The sequence below is a fragment of the Myodes glareolus genome, chromosome 12, assembly GCF_982192425.1.
Source record: "Myodes glareolus chromosome 12, mMyoGla1.1, whole genome shotgun sequence".
NCBI lineage: Eukaryota > Metazoa > Chordata > Mammalia > Rodentia > Cricetidae > Myodes > Myodes glareolus.
The window spans coordinates 18,479,593-18,506,994 of record NC_142037.1 but is presented as its reverse complement, the minus strand read 5'-3'; the positions used below and the strand labels follow the sequence as shown (position 1 = coordinate 18,506,994).

The following is a 27,402-nucleotide window of genomic DNA, read 5'->3' as shown; positions in this document are numbered from 1 at the left end:
GGGGGTGGGAGTGGGATTGGGGGAAGGGGAGAGGGGAAGAGAGAAGGGAGAAGGGGAGAGTTTGGGGAAGTGGGATGGTTGAGATGGAGGAAGGGTGGATATGGGAGCAGGGAAGAAGATATCTTAATTAAAGGAGCCATTTTAGGGTTGTCAAGAGACTTGGCTCTAGAGGGGTTCCCAGGTGTCCACGGGGATATCCCCAGCTAGGTCCTTGGGCAGTAGAGGAGAGGATGCCTGAACTGGCCTTGTCCCATAGTCACACTGATGAATATCTTGAATATCACCATAGAACCTTTGTCCGGCGATGGATAGAGATAGAGACAGAGACCCACATCGGAGCACTGGACTGAGCTCCCAAGGTCCAGATGAAGAGCAGAAGGAGGGAGAAGATGAGCAAGGAAGTCAGGACCACGAGGGGTTGATCCACCCACTGAGACAGTGTGCTTGATCTAATGGGAGGTCACCAAATCCAGCTGGACTGGGACTGAACGAGCATGTGATCAAACCGGACTCTCTGAATGTGGCTAACAATGGGGGCTGACTGAGAAGCCATTGATAATGGCACTGGGACTTGTTTCTACTGCATGTACTGGCTTTTTGGGATCCTAGTCTGTTCGGATACTCACCTTCCTAGGCCTGGATGGAGTGGGGAGGGCCTTGGACTCCCACAAGGCAGGATACCCTGCCCTCTCTTAGGACTGGAGGGGAAGTAGGGGAGCGGGAGAGAAATGGGAAGAGGGGAGGAAGTGGAATTTTTGAATGGCATTATTTATAAAGCAATAAAAATTTTTTAAAAAAGGGAACTAGTTTTTCCTTAGTGGGCCTCTGCCACTGCGGTACCATCACCCCCTCTGAAGAGGTAAGCCGACAATCATTCAGTAGACAAGCTGAAATTGGGTACTAGATATAACCCATTTTCACGATGAGCATCTAGAAATACAGTTCTGATGCTGTTCGCTAGAGCAGAAGAACAAAGTTTGTTTTATTTTTAGTCATGTGTCTCTTGTGTGTGTCTACACATGAAGGCCAGGAGAGAACATCTGAGCCCCTGGGACTGGAGTTACAGGTGGCTGTGAGCCGCCTCGTGTGGTTGCTGGGAACCGAACTTGAGAGCTCTCGGAAGGCAGCGGCTGCTGGGCTGTTTCTGCTGACAAGAAGAGGTTAATGTCTGAACTGGAGTGTTAGGTCCTTTCCTCAGGTATAGCTCCAGGAAAGGGTACTAATATAGGGGGAGGTAAGAAACCAGAACTCCCTTCCGACATTCCTGTCAATGAACCAAGAACATCCCTGCAGTTGCTGCATTTGGGGTCTCTGTCCTCTGCTGCCTGTCCAGTGTCCACTCCTGTTCTTATCTCTGGAAGCATCCCCAAACCATTATTCATTACTGCCCATGGTTATGTTCACATATAGACTATGACCATATTTCTGTGGTTCCATCAAGGGAGTGGTGACTCCATTTTCCTGAAGAGCCTGTTGGGAGCCACACTCAGTTTACTGTCCTCTTATCCTATACCTGTAATTCACTGGAGGAATGAATTGTTCCCTTGTTAAATTCTGGAGTATCCTTGGAACTCAGTTCCATGCAATACTATTTCTAGGTTACGTCATTACGTTCACACCTTATCCCACTCTGCTTTCCTAGAATTGTAGATCTTTCTAGAAACTGCCTCACCTTCAGGAAACTCGAAGCAGGTAAAGGACTATGCATCTCCTTCATTTCACTTCAGATGCAGGAGAACACAGCAGGACAGTGTTTGTACTCAGAACTCTTCCTTCTAAGCTGGAACTTCCTGACTACAGTTGGTCACGTCATCCCTGATCCTCCTGCGGGACCAGGCTGGTTTTCTTTTGGTTTTGAGATTGATTCAGCCACACTAGCTTCTCTTTGATAGAATGCCTCCAGTCACAAGACAGGATTCCTACAAATGACCTTGCTCAGTCAGCCCAGGAAGAAATGTTTGCAGAGATCCACCCGTTTCCCCAAGACGTCTTGCTTGAAGCTGACAGTTCAAGGGAAGAGAGAAGGAGGACCTTCCCCAGCTCCCTCTGCAAACATACTCTTACCCCACCCCTATAAAGAGTTGCAGCCAACCCTCCTTCCAGCACATCTCTCCCCCCGCCCCTTATCTTACTGCAGAGGGTTTGTTGTTTGAAAGAAAGAACCCAGCCTGTTGAGGTCAGACTTCTTTTCTGCCTTTTGTCTTTTTACACAGCCTCAAAAAATCTAACTTTTTTTCCCCTCTCTTTTCTTTCTCCACTCTCCCTCTCTTTTTCAAGACAGGGTTTCTCTGTGTAGTTCTGGCTGTCCTGGAACTCCCTCTGTAGACCAGGCTGGCCTCAAACTCAGAGATTCACCTGCCTCTGCCTCCCAAGTGTGGGATTAAAGGCGTGTGCCACCACTGCCTGACTAAATCTAACATTCTTCAATCTGATTTGGGTTAGTGTCTGATTCAAGCTTTCTCAGAAATTCCCATGAGTTCAGTTAAACAGACAAAATTATCCCATGCTGAGGAGATTTGTGAGGAACATATATGATTGGTAAACAATACCATAATAGGAAGGTATTCATCTGAGAATCTGTTTACAGTTACTAGGACTAGAGGGTACTGAGTCACAGAGAGGTTAGGCAGAGCTGGGGGGAATCAGAGAGAGTTACAATCAGGAGATATAAACAAATCTACTTAAGCTACTGTTAATCTCACCAGTGAGAATAAGACCACTACCACAATTTTTGAGCCAAATTTGAAGCAAGCTTTATTAAATACTGGCCAGGACAATGGACACTGGCCAGGCTATTACCCAGGATGCCCAGAGAATGGCCGTTGATTTTATTAGTTCACTGCTTGTAAAGGCAAAACCTACTAGGATATGTACTTCCCGCCTTTAACCGATTGGGGCAAACATACATCCTAACTTACTCCCTACCTACACACCTCTTGCCTACCTGTGATCAAGCCCGTCCTGAGTAGTTGAGGAAATCAACTTTGTTTATGAAATGAAAACAAGTGGCTTGTTATCTGACAGGAACAACAGCCCCAGAATTCCAGGAAGTTATCTATCCTTGGGCAAGTGGGAGGCTTTTTTGTTTGTTTGTTTGTTTGTTTGTTTGTTTTATGACTCTCTTAAGCACAGTAATTTAAATTTAAAACATAACTGTAACCCTCACACTACATCCTGGATGGCTTATGGAAGTAGACTTCTAGGTCCCTTGCCCGTGCATGGTTATCTATTATGACATCGTAGGCATCGAAGTCTCTGCATTTGTTTCCTTTCTAGAGCTGTTCTTCCTCCTGTAGGTGGTGAATGATTGGAAGCGTCACCCCAGTCCCTGGCATCCATGCTAAGCTCCTCCCCTCTGGGAGCTGCCTTGGTCCGGACTCCACCTCCGGAAGCCCGCCAAGCGCTGATCCCTCCCCAGGGAGGGTCAGGACTACTCCCACAGACTATTTAGGCTCGCCCTGAAAAAAGGAACACGTGATTTCCGGGGTTTTGCGTGGGTTCCCCCTCTCTCCTTCTCGCCATGCTGTCCCGGCCACCCAAGAGCGCTGCATTTATTAAACATGGTCTGGTTGGAATCATTTGCATCGGCAGAGAGGCTCCTCTTAAGATTATACCTAACACTGAGCTAATCAGCGGAGGCTATGGCCCTGTGAGTAGACTGGACTCCTAGTAACTGAGGAGGCATTTGACACCTGAGTGAAACCCATCAAAATCCTCTAGTTCTTGTGGTGTTTGGGCACTGAGCAATCTAGTTTTGCTTAGGATGTGTCGCAGCAGGTTAAAGGAGACTTTTGTCCCCATCACCGCCTCTCCTTGCAGCTCTGTCACACTCCTTAGAATTTAATTACCCTATGGAAAGGTGAAAGTCCTCGGGCTTTGCTGAGGCCCGTTATGGTGGAGCTACTTGCCACAAATCTAAAGAATAGAACCTAGGTATGGGAGACCCAGAATTTTACACACTATTGTCTAAGGTTTCCCACACCCCCTGAAATCTGAGTCACCTGAAGACATGCTAAGGAGAGGGGCGGATTAATTATCTCCGTAGTGAGCGAATGTACTTTTTCCTTCCCCTTTGATTCAGTTGCACATAGAGCCCCTGCTAGGGCGCTGCCGTGCAGCCTGCCCATCTAAGAAAAGTGTGACTTCGCCTTTGTCTTCATTTCTCTTTCTTTTCCTTCTGGATACTGACCGAAGTCTGAATGTGCTTCCTATGATGCCCTGCGCCGACTTGCTCCTTCCCCGAAGCTCCCACCCCCTTCTGCCATGCCATTGCTTGCCAGCCTCTGTTGCAAAAGGCCCGGTCTTCTCTCTTTTCTTCCCCGTCTTCCTATTCTGGGAAGTAACTTAAGTTAACAGCTTGTTTGCCCTGTTTATTTTTTTTTCCTTCCAAATTCTAATCAAAATTTTCTTGTGCTTTCTTCTGAGTCCAGTTCTAAGTTCTTTTATTAACAAAGCTAAGAACTCATGAAAGGAAGCCTTGATTCCCAAGGTAATGTGAATGAAAACTCCTAAAGAGAAACTGTGTCTGCAGGAGGCAGAGAGACCCTGGAAATGGTGCAAGTCTCTTGAAACCTCAAAGCCCACTCCCAGTGACACACCCACTCCAACAAGACCACCCCTCCTACTCCCTCCCATACAGTTTCACCAGCTTTGGACCAGGCATTTAAACGTATGAGCCTCTGGGGCCATTCTCTCTCAAAGCCCCACTTTGACATTGATGATGCAAAGTTGATTTTTAAAATAATTCCTCCCTAGCACAAACTGTGACAATTTGCTAGACTAGGTCCATTTTTCACATTATACTGTGGACCACTTTGTCCACTATGGTACTTGCCAATTATGGAAGCCACCCCAAGTTTTGTAAGGAAGCAAACATGACCTATGAGGGACACTCTCATTAAAACCCCACAGGTCTCTTTGGCTGGTCTAGACTAAGTTGGCTTTGAACATATGGTAGTTCTTCTTCTATTATCCTGAGTGCTGGGATTTTCAGGCATGAGCCACCGTGACCAGGAATTCAGTTTTTGTGTGTGTGTGTGCGTGTGTGTGTCTGTGTGTGTCTGTGTGTGTGTCTGTGTGTGTGTGTGTGTCTATGTGTGTGTGTGTGTGCGTGTGTGTGTGTGTGTGTGTGTGTGTGTGTGTGTGTAAATTTGCTAGTAATGAAACCATCACAGTAAGTCAGAGCCATAATTTGGATACCATTGGAGTGTGTTCCCCGAGTCTTCATTCACTGAAAGTTACTTTTTTACTAAAAGGCGGGAAGTTTAATCTTAGCATAGTCTTTAAAAGTAGAACTGTAAGAGCAGAAATTAGCAGTAAAGAAAGTCACTTGAATGGATCCTCCACGACTGAACTCTGACAACTTGAATGAAGTAGAGAGATCTGTGTATCCTTTGGGTTCTCCTTGTCTCTCACCATGGAATCTCTGTTTCCAGTCTCTTCCAGTAAACTAGGCTCCAGAGGTGATGCTCAGCCATGACCCTTTGGAACTGATAAGGTTTGAATACCCGTCACCTCTGATGTAATAAGACAATCAAGCCAAATTAATAAATCCAAATTTGGTGAACAGAACAAAGCACTCCTGCGTGACCATAAGGAAGGAGGGAGAGGAAACACACAAAATATGGTGGCCAGGTCTTAAGTAGCCTATGGATGTGGTCTTGAGCAGCCGTGGGGAGGGGCTAACAATTGGTGGGCTTTCTGAGGGGGGGCGCTGTTTGGTGGACTGAGGGGGGCAGAATCTGGGGAGAAAGAGAAAGATGGGGTTTCCACCTAATTGTCCCAGACTCTTTGGGTATATGGGTGTCAGGGGCTCATGTGGAGCTTCCTCCAGAACAGGAACCATGAGATAGAATCAACCTCCCACTGTTAATATTTTCTGTAATACTGTAGGGACCTTAAAGAGTTAAAACATATCCAGGATATCCATGCGGGGAAGGCCTGGTACCAGAGAGGACTGCCCCTAGATCAAGGTTATTTTAATAACTCTGATACCTTGTGTCTCAGTTAAATTGACTGTATATTTGTTTCATCTTTTCTGTAAACTCTACAATATTAGGGCTGGGAGAAGCTGAAAAATTTTTCTTTCTCAGTGCCAGCCCAAACTGTAAGATGATAAAAAACCCTGTACCCTATTTTGTTCCCACACCTTGTAAAGTGGTGGGTGATGAAGTCCAGAGTAGAAACAGAATTGTTGATTAGCAACAGAAAACAGGCAGATATAGTATTGGAATATTTTCATTGCTTCAAAAAGAAACTCCCTTTTATATTAATTCCCAATTCTGTCCCCAAATTTGATCTACTTTCTGACTACAAAGCTTACTTACTTTTCTTTTATGAACCTTTTGAATGAATGAGGCAATTTATTTCTTAAAAGCAGATATGCCTCTAGGAAAACCTCTATGTTTCCTGCACTAAAGCATTCTCTTGCCCAGGCACATGGGGTCTTGGATGAACATATAAGCATCTTAAGATAGTTTATGTAGCCCTTTTATATCCTGATGGAGGGCTTACAAGTAGCTTTTCTCGCTCTTCATCCTAGCCACCTCCCGCTTCCCTCGAGACTCCTTCCTTCATGGTCTCCCTTCTTGTCCAGTCTTCACACTGAGTCACCAAGGCTCCAATCCAGGACTGAGGCTCCTATTGTTAGACACTGATTTACATCTGCCACTTCTCCACTCAGGAGACAGTAAACTCTCAGACTCTCTGACCCTGCTCACCAGCGTCAAAGACCCCTGTATTTTCTGTGTTAGCAAGTGGCCTATTACACGTCCAGAACCAGAAACCTTAGAGCCAGATAAATGCTTCTTTCTATCTAGTCCACAACCAGTCGTCACCGTGTGGTCTTTGGAATTCAGGCTGTGCTAAGTGATTTTACAATTCTCCCGTCTGAATGTCCTTCTTCAGAAGTTAGCAGAACTTTGTTCTTCGGACTCCTCAGGGCTTAGGGGTGAACAGAGGAGAGAGCGCAGAAATCCAGGCACAGAGGGGATTACAGGCAGTAGCTCTTGTGGAGGCCACTGTCAACTTTCCACGTAGAAGGAAGACATGAAGTGAGTTTCAGGTCTCAAGAGACCACTATTCAGCCACTGTCACATCAAAGCCACGGTCATGGCCCTGGCTGTAAGGCGTGGCTATCAGAATCCAACACTACCAGTGTTGCTTTAGACAGGGAGTGAAATTTTTCCACCGGAAGATTATCTTAGTTCTTGGGTCAGGTGGCCTACGGTAAGGCACACCTTCCCTTACCCACCTCTCCTGACAACAAATGAAGCGTGAGTCAGAAAAGAGGTTCAGTGAGCTTTTGCTGAAGTTCAAGTCCCAGAACAAAGCACACCTTGAGATAACGGCAAGGCGAGAAGACAGGGCAAGAACAAAGAGCCAACTGCCCCGAGTACTGGACCGGTTGTCTCTGTTATGGAAGAGTGCGTGGAAACTGTTCTACCCAGAAGGATGTGAATCTGGGCATGGGAACAGCACCCCACCTTCTCCAGCCAGCGGAAGAAGAAATCATGAACCTCATTCTGTCACCGTTGGTTTAACTTTGCAGTCAAAGGCTGCTCTGTGCTTCCTGAAAACTGGGATGGGTGATTGAGGTAGGAGATAATTACCTGCATTTATGACCTTAAGCTTATCTATCTGTTAGCTCCAGTTCTCTCGGGACCAGGAATGGACAGCCAACTGTATTTACTGTCTTCAGTTTGCTCTCTAGCTTTGTGGCCAGTTTAAAGCCTTTAACCCAACAACGAAGAACTCAAGGGCTCTTCTGCTTCTTTTGTTTTCCTTCTGGTTCATTATTTTATTTCATACAGATGTTTTGCCTACATGTATGTCTCTGTACCGTGTGTGTGCCGATTGCCTGAGGAGGCCAGAAGAGGGTGTTGGGTTCTGTGGAACTGGAGTTATAGACGGCTGTGATCTTTCTGTGGTGGTGGGACCCGAACCCAGGTCCTCTGAAGGAGCAGCCCATGCCCTTAACAGCTGAGCCATCTCTCTGACCCCTTCTGTGCGGGGTTCCTTTTTAAGGAATCAATGACAAGCACTTGAGGACAGGTTAGCGCTGGAAAGGTTCAAGCTACTCTGCGAATCGATTCCCTAACTCCTTGACTGCTCCAACAGGCCTGTGGCTGATCTATTAGTTTAATTTTTTTGTGTGTGGTTTCTCTACTCACAGAGGACATCTCCTCTATGGCCAGTCAGTAGTGAGGGTAAGGGCACAGCAGGGTTTCCCTCTGAAAATCCTGTGTGATTTTCAGAAAGTCTTACCCAGGTAGGTCCAAAGTTTCATCACATATTCAAGCTGTCAGAAAGGCTAATGACATGCACATAGCCCTGTTAGTACTCAACTCTCTTACTGAAAGCTAATAGGATTGTTCCGGCCAATCAAACTTGAATAACATTAGCTAGCTAGCCTTTCTTGAAATTAATCTCTTTTTTCTTTTCATAATTAAAAAAAAAAACCTGTTATGTCAAGCATCACGTATTTTTCTTAAATACTTTGGCTTACCCTAAAATAGAATTGAATTTTCGAAAGGTCGGCTTGATAGAATTATCCAAGAAGAATTATATGTTTATTTTAATCAGTGCTCTTTACTATGTGAAAACATTGACAGTATTGGAGAGTAAACAATTAATCACGAGTCAGAACATTCTCAGAGACATTATCCTATTAAAACCTTTAAAATTGTCAGCGACTTTATGCGGTTCCAATAGAGGTTTAGCAGGCACACAGTTAGGTGTATTGCATCGTTTCTGATTTTGTTTGTGTGCTGGTGTGCAAACTCGGGGCCTGGAGCCAGCATTCTACCCCTGAGCTACATTTTCAGGCCTTGCTAAGTCTCTGATCTTTCATAGGCCTAGATGTGCATGCAAAGTGTTACTTATTTGAATAAAAAAATAAAATTTGTGTTCATTTAAAGCCACTGTTCTCCATTTACTGTACAAATATTGATTCTGTGTCAAATAACATTTTTTAAAGGAAATAAGAAAATAATTTATTCTAAGAAAAACATTCTGAAACATGAATTCCCATTACTCTAAATGACATGTTCTACTGTGCAGAAGGTCACTTTTAATACATCAGCGGAGGCAGCAGGTAGGAGAGCTGTGTGTGTGTGTGAAGGTGTCTTCCTTGGGATTTGGACTGAACTTCAGGTTTGGTGGAGGCTAGGGATCTGTTAAGTTTGGTGATATGTTCCAAGAGTTGTATCAGATGATTTTTGAAAGTTGCAAAACATAGCTCAAGACCACTGTGGCTCTTGACCTGCCATGTTTCGTTGCTCCAACCACAGTGCTCTAGCCTGTCATGGCCACACAGCTGGCAGGTCCTTCATTTTAAATGCAGCATCTTCAGAATACTTCTGGTCACACTGTGATCAGATGTGGTATCTTCAGTGTGCTTCTGGTTACATTGTGATCAGATGTGGCAGCTTCAGAGTGCTTCCGGTCACATTGTGTTCAACTTCCCGTCACACTGTGATCAGATGCGGCATCTTCAGAGTGCTTCTGGTCACACTGTGATCAGCACACATGGATTTCATTTTCTTATGACACCAGGCAGTGTCTGCCCTTGTTCTTGGTGATTGTTAAACAAGAGAAAGCTTGCTCACCTGAGTCAGCAGAGAACTCACTGTATCCCCTGAGTGTGAGGATGTCTTCATTCACAGAATTTGGCCTTGTCTAGGACACACAAGTCAATTCCGTGTGATTTTCTTCAACTTACCAACTTCTTCATCTCTCAAAATCAAGCTGTGAAGGTGAGCAGAATATCCATGCCCGGAGGTGGAGGAGGGGTCGTTCTCCCAGGCCTGTGCTTGTGTGCAAAGGAACTGTGTTCTGTAGTTTCCCCGGTGGTTTTCAGGAAGTCTTGAGACTTGATGTAGTGGTAGGAGGTGATGCTATCCCCTTATCTTCTGGGAGGGAATTGCCAAACCTTACAATCTTGTCTGGTAGGAGTATGGGTTATGGACCTTATGCTTTGAGCCATCCAGGTGGTAACTGTTAGGTTCAAAGAAAACTCTGATTCCTCCAACTCCAGGAGGCCGTACAAATATCCAGAACTGAGTTCAGCCTGGACTTTCGGAGGATTTCTGGTGGTTACTTAAAATCCAGCGTTCCTCAGGAACTCCTGAAACCAGTTTGCGTCTGCTGAAAGGAGTCATTTCCTTTACCTTTGGGAGAAGGGACAAATGGCTCCCTGTGGTGCCTATCAGCATATCAGAGTGGATGCTGGCCTCCAGGCCCCTCAGTATCACAAGCACCTGTCACACATTGCAAAGTCCACAGGAGCACCCTAGCCCTTCCCTCTTCGGTCCTAAACTTCCGGCTCACAGATTGCCCTCCCTCAGCTACTCCACCTTCTGATAATCCGCTGTTCTCACTGTTCCTGCCTCCTGTTAGCCTCACCATGCTCTCTGTTCTCTGCCTGGAGTCAGTCTCCCCTCCCTTCGGGCAGCCCTGGCCGTGTCTAGTCTGCTGGCCATGTTTCTTATGGGGTATCTGAAGAGGAAAAACTCCCGAGAGGCATGAAAAAGTCTAATGGAGTCTTTATTAACTGCCAATGGGACTGTCCCAAGCAGCTTAGCAGGAACAGCCCTGATCTCCTGTTGGCTTGCATTTTTAAGGGCAAAGCCACAGTGGTGATGTATGCAGAAAGCAAGTGTTGTTCATAGAAGCTGAGCAATAACAGTTAAATGGCCAGGCAGTCAACCCTCAGCTCACCTTTAGGTAGCAAGTGGTGGTTGTGGTAGTGTTTGTTAGTGTTTTTCCTAGTGCAAATATTCATCATGGTGGTCATAGTGGTGCTGGTGCTGGTAGAGGTGTGAGTGGTGGTGGTGGTAGCAGTGGTCACTGTGGAGGTAGAGGCGTCAGAGGTGGTGGTGGCGGTGGTGGTTGTTAGTGTGTTTTGTACTATGGATGTTCAAGGTGGTGGTGGAACTGTGTAGAAATTTAGGGCTGGTCTAATTTTACCTAAGATAATTTTAGCACTTAGAATATTGTTAGGAATACATTCATAAGATGGCATCACTATAGTTCAGTAGTTCATTGCAATGTTCAGTCCGCTTCTTTTTCTCTCTGTTCTGGACTCTTCCAGATCCCCCGACTGTTCTTTCTCTCATATCCACAGTAAAGACCTTAACCATGCACAGAGTGGCCATGTCGGCAGTTTCTTCTCTGCACCCTCCTTGGGACTTGGACACACATAGTGTCGGTACGGTCTGCCCATGGGCTGAAAGCTAAGGTCAGTCACATGGATAGTGTATTAATCAGTGTTTTGACAAAATATCCCCAGAAATAAACATGAAGGAGGAAAGTTTGCTGTGACTCAGTTCAATGGCCGACTGCCGTGTATGTGCCTGTGGTGGAGAAGCATCAGTGGCAGAAGGATGTGATGGACCAGAGCTGCAGAGGGAGGAAGGGTTGTGAGGGAGGAGAGAGTGGGGGAAGGGAGGGAGACAGAGATGAATGAGATTGGGCGCAGGGTTCAGGGAAAGAATGTTCCCTTAGGAGTATGCTTCTAGTAACTTACTCCTTCCACCTCGGCCCCATTTCCTGATAGCACATCCCATTGAGTTATGAAGCCATCAATGCATCAATCCATATTTGATGATGTTTGTCCCCTCATGATCTAATTATAACTCAGTAGAGACATTAATTTCAGACCAAAGCATCAACACATGAATTTTGGGGGCACAATCCTGACATACCCAAATCATAACAGATAGTAACTATGCTTATGTGGCAGGATGCTAATAATGATTCTAGACACCAAAGATCGAGAGAGCTTCCCTGGTTGGCAACATTCTATGTAAATTTTAATGCCTCTGTGTAAGAAAAATAATATTATCTTTGCCCATGGATTGAAGACAAGAAGTTCCATGTTTGGTTGCTCTCCCGGCCTCTGCTCTGTGTAACCTTTTCCATGGCTGATTTTAATCCATACCTTTTGTCTGTTATAAACTGTAACTGTGAGCATCATGGCTTCTAATTAGTTGTTCTTTAGAAGTGAGAGTGGTTTGGGGCTCTCTATATTTATTGGTGTCAGAAGTGAAGGCCAATACATGGATGATTCCCCAGCTTCATCATTGGGTAGCTTTTGAAGTTCTTGGTGGCAGTCTGGCTACTCATACTATGGGACTGTGATCTGTTATCTGAGGGTGAAGTCACCATGGAGTTTAGAACAGGCCTGGCAGAAATGAAGACGTTCTAACAGAATCCGATTATCAGACTATTGAAACAATGGACCCTGGGAATCTCGTGCTGGGAGGCACCAGCCAGAGTGGGAACTTGTTGACTGCTAACTTGGCAGAGCATCATATGGGATGAGGCTGAAGATGATGACCAGTCAATAATCTGAAGAACCACATCTTGACAGGGATTGCTTAGATGTGCATATCCTTGGCCTCTATTAAATTCTTACCTCATTCACGACCCCGGAGTTGGCGAGTGGGCAGGCAATGTGGCACTCACTGGATCTCCTTGTCTTTCTCCCCGATGTGGCCACAATGAATAAACATCCATTTTCTGCTTTCCACTCCCCCCTTTTATTGAAAATAGACATTTTCTTCCTCTCATATAATACATCCTGGTTATGTTTTCCCTTCCTCTGTTCCTTTCAGTTTCCCTCTTCACCCCTCCAAGCCTGCGGGGGGCCATCCTGTCCCGCAGGAATGAACGCCACCAAAAACGAGAATTCCTTCTCTGGTCACATCTTTATTTGGAGCATTTCCTTGAGGAAAATTGGGGGAAGGGAAGATAGAGCAGGGACGAGAGAAAGCTTAGAGAGAGAGAGCGTTGGGCCCCAAGGCAGCTGCTTTTAAACGGTGGAGCAGCTTGAACGCTGTCCTGATTGGTTAATGCCATTCTGCTGGTCTGAGCATGTGCAGGCAAGGGTGCAGGCAGGGTCCTGTCCCGCAGGAATGAACGCCACCAAAAACGAGAATTCCTTCTCTGGTCACATCTTTATTTGGAGCATTTCCTTGAGGAAAATTGGGGGAAGGGAAGATAGAGCAGGGACGAGAGAAAGCTTAGAGAGAGAGCGTTGGGCCCCAAGGCAGCTGCTTTTAAACGGTGGAGCAGCTTGAACGCTGTCCTGATTGGTTAATGCCATTCTGCTGGTCTGAGCATGTGCAGGCAAGGGTGCAGGCAGGGTTGCTCAGCCCCACGTGGCTACCTCCAAACTGCAGGACCACCTGTGCCTCCAGGTGGCTCCCAACATCTCCCCCTAATTATTGTCTTTAAGAGCAATAAGGCAAAACTATTCTTCAATCTGGTCCCCACCTAGACGCAGCATGCCAAGGATATCTCTGCTCCCACCCATTCCTAAGGAAGGAAAAGGCAAAGTAGAGTAAGAGATAAGAGGTTGCACAGGGTGTTGCTCAAGTCGATGGTGTGAAACAGCTGCTCTTGACACCGCCCAGAAGGCCATCTCTGCTGTCTCCGCACGAATCTTCCACAGCAGGACACTCAGCATCCACTGGGTCATCTTCTTTATCTCTCTGGTCGGTCTCGCTGGCATCCAGATGTATGTCAGCATTCCTAGAAAAACATAAACAAAACTCTCCTCCCAAATTAACATTTAAGAGTATTAAAAACTCTCAGTGTAAAAATTCAGCACAATCAGTACTGGAAGTAGGCTGGTTTTGAACTTAGAGATCTGCAGGTCTCTGTTTCAAAAAGCAAATCTTGTTTGCCTGTACCAGCAAAATTTTGAATTAAAAATTAAGTGTAAAGAATGCAAGAGAAATCCTTTCTCTGGGGAAAGCTGTCACTGATAGTAGTCCCCCTCTATTGTTTAAAAACCAAAGCAGTTGTCACTGGGAATTGAACTCAGGACCTTTGGAAGAGCAGTCAGTGCTCTTAACCTCTGAGCCATCTCTCCAGCTCCCTATTCAGATGGAAAAACCTCTAGGTAACATTGTTTATTTCACCCGTCGCCAGGGGCAATAGGTAATGGTAACCAGGTTGACGCGCCTTTATTATGATAATTAGGACCAGTTCTTTGAGGGAGAATGGGCGTAGACCATCGATCTAGCTGCTTCCTGCTGACAACGGGGCGATGTTTGGGGGATAAATGTTTTTATCTGACTAAATTTTTGGCGACCTTGGCTGAGGGCGGCGGCAGCAGCGGAAGGCGGAGGCTGCCACAGCTCCGCCTCTGAAGCCCATTATGGCGCGCTCCGCATGGCCCAAAGGCATGGCTCCGCCCCGGGCCGTGCGCGGGCTCGCCGTTTATCCCGTAACTGCGAACTGTAACTCAGCCTCAGCTCAGGCATTGAATTCGCACCGCCAAGCTCCGGCAAGGGGGGCATCCGCCCACCCGTGGGGGGGCTTCTCCTGCCCGGTCTGCCCGTGCGCGGAGCCCCGTTCTCTGGGAACTCATCTCCGCCTGCCCATGTTGCTATGGAAACACAGTTCAGAGTTTGGCCCCTCTCCGTCTTTAGGTCTTTAGCGGCGCTGCCACGCAGCTTCCGCCTCTGCCTCCCGAGTGCTGGGATTAAAGGCGTGCGCCACCACCCAGCCGGCTACTTCCTCAAACAAAGTTAAAGTTTTCTGTACGTGAGAGCCAGAGACTGAGCTCTCTTAACAAAATTAGGCGAAAATCACCTCCAAAAGCTCTGTGGCTCTTTAAGAACAGGAAAGGCAGTCTTAGAACACGATCAACTCGCCTCCCTACGAGACTGTTGCCTCCGAGTCTCTTATCAGCGAGTACGGAGGTGGACGGAAAGGGAGCGGAAGCCGCGGTCTCCCGTACCCCATCGTTCTCATAGTCCCGCCTTAGTTACCTCGCCTTTTTTGCTGCTGTTTACATTCCTCCTGCACTGAACTTAAGGGATTTTTCTTCCCCGTTGCTTTCTGTACCTTCTTTCAGATACCTTAACTTTGATTTTTTTTTGTATTTTCTTTTCTTTTTAGGCCTATCCTTTGAAATTCTTTTCCCTCCCCTTTTTGGGGGATTCACTGACGTCACTCACCGCTCCACGTGTTCAGAGTTCTGAAATTCAAGGCTCTCTGTGCTGGTGTCTGATTTCAGCTTTTTTTCTCGGGCTTTCAGCGCGTTGCTGGGCGCTTCCTTCTCAGGGTCCCCCGGTGTAGTTGTCAGGGTCCCTCAGCGTCCCGGAGTTTCGAGCACCAGTTGCGGGGGGCCATCCTGTCCCGCAGGAATGAACGCCACCAAAAACGAGAATTCCTTCTCTGGTCACATCTTTATTTGGAGCATTTCCTTGAGGAAAATTGGGGGAAGGGAAGATAGAGCAGGGACGAGAGAAAGCTTAGAGAGAGAGCGTTGGGCCCCAAGGCAGCTGCTTTTAAACGGTGGAGCAGCTTGAACGCTGTCCTGATTGGTTAATGCCATTCTGCTGGTCTGAGCATGTGCAGGCAAGGGTGCAGGCAGGGTTGCTCAGCCCCACGTGGCTACCTCCAAACTGCAGGACCACCTGTGCCTCCAGGTGGCTCCCAACACAAGCCCACTAGATCTGTCTCATTAGAAAACAAATAGGCTTCTTTAGGATGATAATAAAATATAACAAATAAAATAGAATGAGATAAAACAAACTATTATGGATAAAACAGGAGGAAAGGAGCCCCCAGAGAAGGCACAAGAGGCAGAGGCTGGTTCTACTGTTAACTTGGCTCTTTGAACTGGCTTAATGAGAAAAGGTGGCTGGACCCAACTCGGGGCACAAATTGTGATTCCCCCTAAGTTTGAAAGCAAAAGGAAGTTGTAAGATGGATTCCAGTGGTAGGTGGCATTTAGATTTTAGCTAATTTATCTATGGTTTCTAGCCTTAGCACCATTATTGAAGAAGAAAATTATGCTGAAACAATACGTAGCCTGTCTAGCATTTCTTTTGGCCACCAAGAAGGTTGTCCATCCTAGTTTGTCCTAGAAAGGATGTAGATCAGTTGTTGTGTGCCTGCATGTTGTACACAAAACCCTGGGTTCAATGTCCAGAACTCCTTAAATGGTATACGTGCCTGTAATCTCAGGAAGTGGAGTTGGAAGGATTAGAAATTCAGGTTAGTTTTCTACTACACAGTGAGGCCCTGGGATGTGTAGGACTACATCAGACCTTGTCAAAACAAAACAAAATGAACAAGGAAATCACCATCCTAGAAAACACTAAGGCCAGAGGTGTGGTTTTGCTTTAGCCCAGAAAGGGTTTTGTAATAGGAGCTCAGTGTTCTTAGCGATGGGACTGAGGTGGTGGAGCCTTTGGGAAGTGGAGCTTAATGAAAGCAATTAGATCATGGGGCTCTCTTTTCATAGATGTGTTACTGGTCTTTTGGAAGAGTGTTAGTTCCCTCAAAATGTGCTGTTTAAAGTGGGTTGTTTAAAGTTTTAGCTATCTTAACTCACTCTGTTTCCCGCCATTTTTCTACTCATGTGCCTGTTAGCTTGTGGTGTTGTCCCTTCTATTTCCTGCCTTGTGGTCACACAATCAAAAGGGCTCTTGCCATTAGGTTCCATTTTATTGGCACTTATCTGTCAGCAGATGCCTCAATTTCCTCATAAAATACCTATCTTCAGGTGTTTTTGGCATAGCAATTCAAACCGAGCTAAGACAAATGATAAGTGACCTCTGTAGGTAAAGGAGCCGGTGGCAGTCAGGATATTTTCCACTGACTATGCGCCTTACCCACATCACGGTAAATACTGAGGTTAAAGAAGCACTTTTCTTGATTCTGTAAAATTGAACGCTTGCCAGGTAAGTTTTATCAGATGTATTATCTGAGCTAGCCTACCCAGATGGTCTTGTAAGAGATGGGAAGAAAATGAGGGTGATTCAGAGACGAGCGACAACAGGAAAATCAAGGGAAGAGTCCTAGTGAAGCAGACACGTAGCTGATGGTTGGTAAGTAGATGGGTAAAGCTGGCACTGAAACGAAAGATTAGTGCCCTGCAGTAAGAAGCTGGGTTGACCGGTGGGAAAGCATGGTGCTTCCCCAGTATTAAAGTTGCTTCATCAACTCTGCTCCCTTTGCTCCTAGCTAGAGAATGTTAGAAGCATGAAGAACAGTGACGATGAGACACCTGAACCTGAATCATGTGTGGTAATGGCCTCCCAGGCTCCGATAGCCAGAGTCTTCTGATTCCAGGGTAATGGTGCACATAATGGCAGCGTGGAGGAAAGACTTCTGGGGGACCCTGGCAAGGTGCCCAATGCACCATCGTTTCAAAGCCTGCTGGTGAAGTCCTCACAGGGCCACAAATGAGACTGGGGGTGGGGTGGGGGCCTGCAGTGGCTCACAGGACAGCGGTGGAAATCTGGATGAGATCTGGAAGGTCTGGAAGGACTTTATGTGTCTCCTCTACCTGAATGTTTTATCGGGGTGGGTATTGTTATGCACGAGGACCACTTTTTTCCTGAGTCCTGGAATCAGGCCAGTGTTGGCTGGGTATGCTAAAGGGTTCTGCTCAAGCCCACACTACTTAATTTGAAACAGTATAGGAGATAGGATATCCAGTGCACAGGAAGAAATCAATGACGTGTTAGAAGCAGAGCCCTGATGTCAATGATTCTTTGTAAAGAGCCCAGCCGCCATGATCTGTGAGTAAAGGGAGAGCCTACATAGGGAAATGGAGACATGAGGTTTGAATAAAGCGCTGCCGCCTATAACAGCCGTGGTCCAATATTGTCAGCAGCGCAGAGTGTGGCGGGGAAGTGACAGAGCTGTTCTGATTGGTTCAACACTATTTTTCTACCTTGATCTTGGAAAGGAGCTAGTTGCAATTTGTCTTCACGTGGAAAGACTTCTAATTTACGTTTACTGTATAGTGCTGCTTGATTTTACCAGCTGCTGTCATAATATGGTCAGAGGAGATGGGATTTATTTACGTTTTTGGTGTAATTATATGCATTAATGCTTGGCTGTGAGGTGCCCTCCCTGACTCCAGAGGAGTTGGAGGCTTGATCTTCAGCTGACACTACTGACAGGTGACTATTATGGGGCCGCTGTAGCCGAATGGGTTATGAGGATGTGGGACCTAGTTTGAGGGGTCAGGTCACTGGGGTGTGACTTTAAAGGGTATTTTTTGTCCCCTGACTCATGCTCGCTTCCTCCTCCCCAGGCCACAGTGAACTGAGTGATCATTTCAGTTCTGCTCCGAAGCTCTATGTCACCACATACCCCATGGCGATGGGGCTAAGCCACCATGCACTGAAATCGCTGAAATCACGAACCAAAACAAATCCTTCCTCCTCGAAGTTCATTTTCTTAGGTATTTTCGCACAATGTTAAGAAACTAACACAGTGCTCTTTTTTGTTTGTTTGGTTTTTGTTTTTTTGAGACAGGGTTTCTCTGTAACTTTGGAGCCTGTCCTGGAACTAGCTCTGTAGACCAGGCTGGCCTCAGACTCACAGAGATCCGCCTGCCTCTGCCTCCCGAGTGCTGGGATTAAAGGTGTGCGCCACCACTGCCTGGTTGCACCTTTTTTTTCTAAAGACAGAATTTCACGTAGTCTAGGGTGGCCTTGAACTACTGTGTACAGAATATTATAATGATAACATCGTGATAATATCTCAAAGCAGCAAACAATTAAGAACCCATCTAAATGTAGGAGCAACACAGATTACCAACAGACGGTGGTCGATAAACCCAGGACAATTCCAGAGACAGGCCCAAATAGTGGAATTCTCAGTATAATGTGGATAAGAGTCACCTATAACATTATACAGGCAAATGAAGCAATTAATATTCTCATTCTAAACAAACAAATAAGTTCTTGGCTGCTCTTTCTGGCTTTTAAAGGATGCTTATTTTGCATTGGAAATATCATCAGCACCTATCTTTAAAACTTCCTTCAAATAAGTCTATTTGAATGGGTACACAAAGAAAATCAGGATGTGTTGGACTCAGAAAAAAATCTCTCTTGATTCTTTTGGGCTATTTGAGTTATACTCATGATTTGGGAAGTGTCTGTAAGTCTTAGTTAAGTAGACTAGAGATTATCCCAAAAACTTATGGGTGCCACCCAAAGGTGACTGGTGGGTTTGTATCAGAACATTCTGGGATGGTATGGTAAGGCACAATACTTGAGAGTCATCCAAATGAGGACATCACTGCTACTAGGTGTGGTTGAGGAGAAAGTTTTTAGTGTAGATATGAGGGAGAGATCAGACTGTGGGATCTGGAGGAGCCCAGAGCAGAGAGAAAAAGTAGTGGATGGAACACGGCCAGCAGACTAACTGGGCCATAAAGGGGGAGGGGTGAGAGGGAGAGAGGAAGAGAAGAAAAAGGAATGAGGAGAAGAACCAAGAGGACAAAGAGAACCAAAGAGTCTGCATGGTCAAAACAACTGAGTTATATAGGAATTAGGAACTAGGGGAGGGAAAGAGAAGCTCAGCGCCTGGAGAGGTGTAGGTATTGGGAGGGGATGAGAAATGCTGAGAGAAGCCAGGGCGCTGTAATAGGTACTTGGAGCTTTAGAGAGGCTGACTTTACCAGTGTCTGCTTTGGGATTTTAATAAGCACCTCAGTTAGTCATTTGTCCTGATTTCCTTTGGTCCTTAATGGATGCAGTCTCTGTCACCGAAGGACATAGACTCTCTCGCAAACTGAAATGCTCAGTCTTGAGTTATTTTGGAGAAACACTCCCATAAAGAAAACAGTGCTCAGAAGAATACAAAAATGAAATAAAAATATTTTTTCAGGGACGTACATGTTATTGGATGATTGCAAAGAGGTAAATTGTATCCCCAAGCAAATAGCTTTTTTCTTCTAGTACTGAGTTGGGGTTACTTGAGAAGCGAGTGGATCCTACTGTCACCCACACATGGTCTGCTTAATAAAAAGCTGCCGGTTTATGGATAGCATCCCAAAGTGGACGGGCAGCAGCTTCTCTAGCAAATGGAAAGACACTGATAGGAGAAGCACAGTGGTCAGTTTAATGGTCTAGGTTGCATGCTGTTTTTTTCGCAATGATGGGATAGTTGAACCACAGTGAAAGCCCCTTGGTGGTGTTATGATAAAACACTCAGACCAAAAGCAGCATAGGGGAGGGTAGGACTTATTTGTTGCACACACCCAGATCACAGTCTTACCCTTCAGAGAATTCATGGCAGGAACCCACATAAGAACTGATGTAGAAACCAAGGGGGAATGCTGCTTAGTGGCTCACTGATTGGTTATGCACTGCTAGCTTTCTTATACAGCTTAGGCGTTGCCAAGAGTGAGCTGGGTTCACCCATATTGATTAGCGAGCACCACCGCCCCGCACAGACACGTCAACAGGCCAATCTGAAGGAGGCAATCCTTCAACTGAGGTTCCCTCTTCTCAGAAGACTCTAAGTTGTGACAATAAAAACTAACCAGGACACTTGATTTGGGTTTTGTCTGTTTCATGGACTATGACCAATAAATGACCTTAGTGTATATTCAGGTAAGTGTGCAGTAGACTGCAGGCACATTAAAATAGGGCATGTTGATGTCTATCAAAGAAATTCCATTCTAGGATTAGAAAGCAGTTGGGACTGACAAGAATATATGGATGTTTTGAGGAACCCATGTAGGTCCTTGAAATGGATGGAAAGTAAATATTTCATCAGTGCAAAACACTAAAGCTAGATACATTTTTTTAAGAGTTATGTGTCAACAAGAACTGTTCTATCTGCCAGTAAAGGGGACAAAACTTACAGAGAGCTATGGGCAGATTCTCAGGGGGAACGGCTTTCACACACTGCAAGCTTTTCTCCTCATTATCTTAATTATGTTCTTTTTTTGCTACATCACCTTAACTTTATTTATTCTGTTTGCTACAGCCATTCACGAGCTAGGGTACAACCGAAAGTTCTAGAGGCAAGGTTGAGCACTGTGCAAGACCCTGCAACAGTAATTTCATGCTTTTAACCCAGACTTTCTAAGGTTCTGATGGAGTTGGCTGTGTCTCACTTCATCTAGTAGACTTAGGGTTGACAGCGGGGGCAGCTTTCTTGCCTAGTGGTAACAATAGCAGACTCGTCCTTTGCCTGTGATGCTCTACCTTATATGCATTGATGAGTGGTGAGACATTAAAACAGTGTACTTTTTTCTTTATTATCATCATTTCCTGTAGTCTAGGCTGGCCTTGAACTTGCTGTGCACATAATATTATGATGATTTTAAAGCAGAGAAAAGGTGAGAACTGACCTAAATGTAGGAGTGAGTTGAGATGTATAGTGCCCTTTGGGTGAGTCCTTCAAATGATTCCTTAAGAGTTAACACATTTTCAATGTGAAACGAGTCCTTAAATGTGATTCTCTGAAGAGCTATTTCTTACCTCACTGTGTGTCTTCTTTGGGGAAATATTTACCAAGATCTCCCTCCTTTTGACTGAATTAGCAATCTTTTAAGCTGAATGGCTTCCTTTGGACAAGAAACCCTTATTGGATGTGTGGTTTGTAAAATACTGTCTCCTTTTAGGTGATTTGCTACTGAAGTTTGGATGGAAGATTCCCCAGTAGCCATATATTGCTTTATTCTCCAGAATGCTCCTTTCGGGAGAGCGTGAAACCTTTAGGACATGGGGCCAAGTAAGGGTCTTTGGGTCACTGGAAACATGTTCACGAGGAGCCTCTACCCTTTTCTCTGTTCTTAGTTTTCCAGCTGTGAGATGATTTATTTTGCTTTGTTCAAATCAATGAGAACAACAGACCATAAACAAATCCTTCAAAACTGTGAGCCGAGCCTTTTCTCTGTATGGGTTGATTAACAAGGTATTTGTTATAGTCACAGAAACCTCAAAAGTTGCTTTTCCATTTTGTTGATATTTTCTTTGCTATATAGCAACAACTTTTTAGTTTGATATGATTCCACCAATTTTGTTTTTGCTTATAGAAGAAAAACCCTCCAACCATTGCATTTCCTAACACCAGGGGTTAGCATTAATTATCCTTCCTAACTAAAAAAAAGTGTTTATTTTTGTTTATTTTTTGTTTTGTTTTTTAAAACAGGATCTCATGTAGTTAAGAATGACCTTAAATTTTTGGTTCTATTGCCTCTACTTCCCAAGTGCTATAATTACAGGCAGGTGTCTTAGGATTTTATTGCTGTGAAGAGACACCATGACCACAATACCTCTATAAGAAAAACATTTAATTGGGGGGTGGCTTAAAGTTCAGAAGTTTAGTCCATTATCGTTACAGTGGGACATGGCAGACATGGTGCTGGAGAAGGAGCGGAGAGTTCTACATACTGATCTGCAGGCAACAGGAAGTGAACTGTGTACCACACTGGATGCAGCTTGAGCACATGAGATCTCAAAGCCCTTCCCCACAGTGACACACCTCCTCCAACAAGGCCACACCTCCTACTAGAGCCACTCCCTATAGGCCAAGCATTCAAACACATGAGTCCATGGGGACATTACTTACTCAAACCACCACAGCAGGCATGTGTCACCACTCCCACCCAGCTCAGACATTATTTAAATGCTTGCTAGAATTCTCTTGTGCAGTCAGTAGCTTCTGGACTTTGATTTCTTGGGAAAGTGTTAACTCCAGTTCATTCATATTACCCATTATTGTCTGATCAGGTTTTCCATTTCTTCATAATTCATCAAGAGTAGGCTGTATGATTCTAGGAACTCATTTCTTCTAGATTATCCAACATTAGGAAACTCATAAACACATGGAAATTAAATGACACACTCCCAAACAACCAATGGATTAAAGAAGAAATTAAGTGGAAATAAAAAAAACCTTGAGATCAACAGAAGTGAAAAAAGATACCTAGATTTAAATGATATAGCAAAATGTTTATGAGAAGAATTTTGTACCTACAAATGCTTTTGTGATAAGAAAGAAAAAATGTCACATAAGCAACTTATACCTCAAGGAACTAGGAAAGAGCAAGCTAAGCCCATAATTAACAGAAGAAAATAAATCAAAGTGATTAGGGCAGAAAGAAATAAAAAGTAGAAAAAAAAATCAGTTTTACCAGGAGGTGTTTTTGTTTTGTTTTGTTTTGTTTTCCCGAACTGATAGTACCTTAACTAGACTAAAAATTAGAAAGAAAATTTCTTCCAATCTAAATCTCCCTTGGAACCTTGGTGGAGAAAAACAGACTATAAGGTTTATATTACAAGTATGCTCAATTTTTACCATGTAACAATCAAATACATTCCGTGCTGAACTGCCTCAGAAGACCAGATGATCACGTTATCCACTCACCTTCCCTAAGTCTCTGGTCCCAGAAGGACCTGTTGCCTCAAGTCTTAGAGCACTGCTTATGGGTACAACTGGAGGCTCTGGAGGCCCCCTTGAAAAAGAGAGACAGGGCAGTCCCTGCTCAGTGCTAATAGGCTGGAGACGGCATTCCCGGGCCACCCGGGGTTGTTGTTATCATCGCCCCTGCCATCTCTTCCTTTAAATGTTTTGTTCTGATGTCGTGGGAGATATGGCCTCTGGCGCTTGCAGTCTCTGCCCCCACTTCCGCTGTGTTCCCTGGGCTTTAGGTGCAGTCGTGTTGTAGTTATATTCTTTGGGACTGGACTCCACACTCTGCGTTTTGGTGAGTTGTAGTTTTATGCTTTGATATCCATTGTTACAAAGAGAGATTTCCTTGATGAGGAGTATCCTGTGTGTATAAGGATGAATATTTAGAACGTAGTAAAGAGAAAGTCTCACCAACATGACTGCCCAAGCATGAGATGAACAAGAACAACACCAACGGATGTGCCGAAGTGAACAGGAAAGCCCGTGAAACCTCGACCCTATGTACAGAACAACTGTACATAGGGCAGGCAACTAGGGGATGCAGAGGTCAGGAGACACAGTTTTCCCCAGGGAAGCGCACTCCTATCGGTTACCCAATACTAAATGACCGTCCCAGAAAATACACATACAAGTAGTATTACACAGATTGCATATGTATATATACATACATGAGAATATGTAATAGCTAAAAAGGGAAGGGAGAAATGATGCAACTGTGTTATAACCTCAAAAAATAAAATAATAATTAAAATTCTTTGTTCTGCATGTAAGCTGCAGTCCCCTCAGTTATTCCCCCCCTCCCCACCCCGCCACTCCTTGAAGAACATCGCTTAAATTCTCAAGCGCGAACAAAAGAGAAAATAGCGGGTCCCCGGCAGCCACAAAGGAACAGATTGATAAATCTGACTGTGTAAAAATTTAAAACTTCTGTTTGGCAAAAGACAAGACAGACTGTGAAAATGTAGCTGCAGAACATATGATAGAACGGCTAATTGCCTTGATTTGCAAAATAACCCATGCAAACGAATGAGGATGTAAAACAGCTCAGAGAAAGCAGGCAAGCTATGGGAGCACACAGTTCAGGGGGAATACAAATGGCCCGCAAGATGGCGGAAATGTAGCAGTCTCACTCTTATTTAAAGACATCAGCAAGATAAAATCTTTCAATTTTATATTGCCTGTAAAAAAATAAATAAGAAAGCTTTATAACCTCCAATGCTTACCAAAGCATGGGGAAATATATCCTTTGAGAGCTTCTTGGTGATTGGACAATCTCTATCAGATATTGAAACAAATGCAATGCTTGTCCTGACACTTTTGACTTAGAAATTTTACTACTTAGGATTTGTATTCACAATGCTAATGTTTCCCACCAGTTAATGTACAAGACATTGGCAGAGATATTGCTTACTAGCAAACTATGTAAAGATTTATTTTACTTTTATATATATATATATGTGTGTGTGTGTGTGTGTGTGTGTGTGTGTGTGTGTGTGTACCTACAGGTGCCTGCAGAGGCCAGAAGAGTGCATCAGCTGGAGTTGGAGGCAGATGTGAGCATCATGGCGGGGAGCTGGGGACTGAACTCTGTTCCTCTGAAAGAGCAGCAAGTGCTCTTAACCACTGAACCTTCTCTCCAGCCCCAGCAGGAAACAACTTAAAAAGCACATTGTTTGCTAGAAGACATCTTGAAAAGCAAACAACTATTTATTGGTCGCAAAACATAATAGGAGTAAATAAAAATGCAGTATCTGCTTCAAGGAGAGATAGGTTTGTGGAAAGGGAAATGTCCAAAGTATATTATAAATCAAAGAGAACAATGTGTAGAACAATGTGACAGAAGGTAATACTGCAGGTGCACACAAACAAAACCCACCATTTTCCAGACAATGTGCTATAGTGGAAGAAGGGTGATTCAGTTTTCATTTTAGACTTTCTTCTCTTACCGTTTTCTTCTTTGGGATATATGGGATCCAGTTACACACAGTCTTCAGCTTAGAGTACCCTCCTCATTGGGATAAATGGCCTCAACTCCATTCCCCACTTACTTAAAGGAGTTTTATTATTTCTTTGAGGACTTCACCTGCATGTTGATCTTACCCATCCCAGCTCTCCCTGCATCTACACCTTCCCTACCCACCCAATTTTGAGTTCCTTTTTTTTTTTTTAAAAAAGGCTCATTAATACCTAATTTGTGCTGCCCAAATACTCTTGCATGCAAGGACTTTCTGTAGAAATACATCCATATTCCACATGTCAGGAAAGATATTAAGCCACAATATCTACCATTACCTTATGACTTTTGTCTTGAGTCTCCCTTTCTAGAGCGATGGTTCTCAACCTGTGGGCGTGATCCCTTTGGGGTTGCATTTCAAATACCCTGCATATCAGATGTTTACACAACAATTCATGACAGTAGAAAAGTTACAGATACGAAGTAGCAATGGAATGATTTAATGGTGGGGGGTTCACCTCAACGTGGGGAACTGTATTAAAGGGTCTCAGTATTAGGCAGGTAGAGAACCGCTGTTCCGGAACTTTCTTTGCATACTCTGGTAGACAGATATCCAATTTATTTTTTCCCTCTAGTGAAACAGTTTCCCAGAGTTATTTCTAACCAATGGATTCTTCTGCTATTAAATTATGCTGTAATACTTATGGTATATTAAATTATAATGTATACACAGGAGTGGTTTCTAAGTTCTTTATTTATAATATAGTATAATTTTAAGCCAGTTTCATATACTATTTAATTTTTATCATAAGAACACAGAGAAAGATGCATAAGATATGAGGGTACCACTTAATTTAAAATGACCACTTGGGGTCTAGAGAGATGGTTCAGTGGTTACGAGCATACTGCTTTTGCGGAGAACCTGTGTCTGACTCTCAGCTTCACTCCGGTGTCTCACAACCATCTGTCACTATAGTTCCAGGGGATCTTACACCCTCTTTTGGCCTCCCATAGGTGCTTGCACTCACATGGTTGCTAAGAGAAATCGATGTGTATTTGTTTAGGGGGTATTAAGGATTTATTAAGCTTTATGCAGCCACAGATATAAAAATTAATCTTAAAAATATATAATCATCTCATCAGTATCACCCAGGCTAAGAAATCATACATAACACAGCCAATTACCCAGAAACCTCTGTGTTCTGGGCTCATAGGCCTAAAATCATATCTTTTCACTATAGTTAGAGTAACCACTCTTCCAAAACAGCTGTACCCTGCCAATTATGACAATTATTCCCTACTTAAAATTCTCTATTAAATATACATCAATGAGTCCTATATTTTAATTTAGCCTGTTTTTCACTTTATTTAGAGAGATTGTATAGTGTGCCTCCTTTTAAGTCTGACTCACTTTATTCAATATTATTTGTTATTGTTTCTCATTTTTAGGATAGTTCTCTGTGGTGAAGTTCAACCTCGTCTGCAGGTGACCTTAACCTCTTCCCACCAGAAGTGGCGTGCCTCCTGCTCTGGAGCCAGCTGGTCCTGTGACCTCCCAGCATCCTAAACGTAGTGACCACGACTGTCTCATGAACAAGCCCGAGCTGCGCTGGTGGAGATGGCGTTTATGTACTAGAGCTGAGCTGGCCTGGATGACCGAGAGTCACATCATGATTAGCGAGCTGCCTTGCTTATCACAGATGTGCGAGGCAGCTGTGGCTCACAAGGACCAGAACTCCCAGTGACTGAGGCTGAACTAGGGGGCCAATCTGATCTTGTAAGCCCAGGGAATGAATACAAACCTATAAATAATGGAAAAGAGGAGATGCTATGATCTGTGAATTATCTGATGATTATATACATACGAAAATCAAAAGAATCTATAGGTAAATTACCAACCTCAACAAGGTTTCCATAACAACTCAACATGTAAAAATCATTTTCAGGAGAGTGTATTAGCATCAAGGAAGCAGAAAAGAATTTCAAGAAGAGACACTTTTAAAATTACCACCGGTCTCAAACACAATAAAACAAAGCATTTCCGAACACTGTGTGGCTATTTAAAATTGTTAAGAGATAATTCAGAGATTTAGCACGTCTATAGTCAGGTAACCAATCTTATAAAGCTGGTTTGGGCTGCAGTGAAACCTCATACTCTACATCTGTGGAATGGGTTTAAACCTCAACCTATGCTTTTGTGGAATGGTTTTAAATGAGAAGCACACTATAATTGTGTTTAAACCTATTAATGTAAT

At 44.3% G+C, this 27,402-nt stretch overlaps 1 protein-coding gene across 39 annotated transcripts in view; it reads left to right on the top strand.

Moving 5' to 3' along the window:
• The window catches only part of LOC146892254 (uncharacterized), a 68,111-nt gene extending 40,918 nt beyond the window's left edge, over positions 1 to 27,193 (top strand). For 4 of the 39 annotated variants that reach the window (XR_015739426.1, XR_015739421.1, XR_015739422.1 and 1 more), the window contains one exon: positions 290 to 5,652. The gene's annotated coding sequence lies outside the window, so the exon portion shown is untranslated. Of the gene's footprint in view, positions 1 to 289; positions 5,653 to 16,989; positions 17,099 to 18,070; positions 18,221 to 21,400; positions 21,511 to 26,596 lie in introns of those variants that run through there. The other 35 variants (XR_015739420.1, XR_015739408.1, XR_015004819.2 and 32 more) reach the window with 25 other exon arrangements.
• The last annotated feature ends 209 nt before the right edge of the window (positions 27,194 to 27,402 follow it).